The following is a 438-nucleotide window of genomic DNA, read 5'->3' as shown; positions in this document are numbered from 1 at the left end:
CGCCCCCACGATCTCAACATCTCTGAAGCAGTAGCTCTAACAAAGAGCCTTAGGTTCAGGGATGTCACATGTGAACGATGCTATAAAAAGCCACACAGATTTTACATCAGCAAGCAATATTACATATTACAAGCACTGGGCTGGGTTTCCCCCACTATTAAATTTGTCTGAATCACAAGATGCTATGAAAGATAAGGCATCCCAGTTTACTACAAAATGAATATTCTGGTTTCTCTTCATATCATATAAATCTCTCACCTTTTACCAATTTACTACAAAAGGAAATATACTGAAGTCTATGAACTGCAAAGTAGAAAAGCATGACTACAAAAGCTTTATATACTTGCACTGCAGATGGTAATTTGTAACAGTTGTTTCATGATGGGAGTGCCTGTCATTGTGGTATTCTGAATAGGGGCGGCTTGTCATGACATGCCA

This window comes from Octodon degus, unplaced genomic scaffold (genome assembly GCF_000260255.1).
Source record: "Octodon degus isolate 3935 unplaced genomic scaffold, OctDeg1.0 scaffold00115, whole genome shotgun sequence".
Lineage (NCBI taxonomy): Eukaryota > Metazoa > Chordata > Mammalia > Rodentia > Octodontidae > Octodon > Octodon degus.
This window is presented reverse-complemented; position numbering follows the sequence as displayed.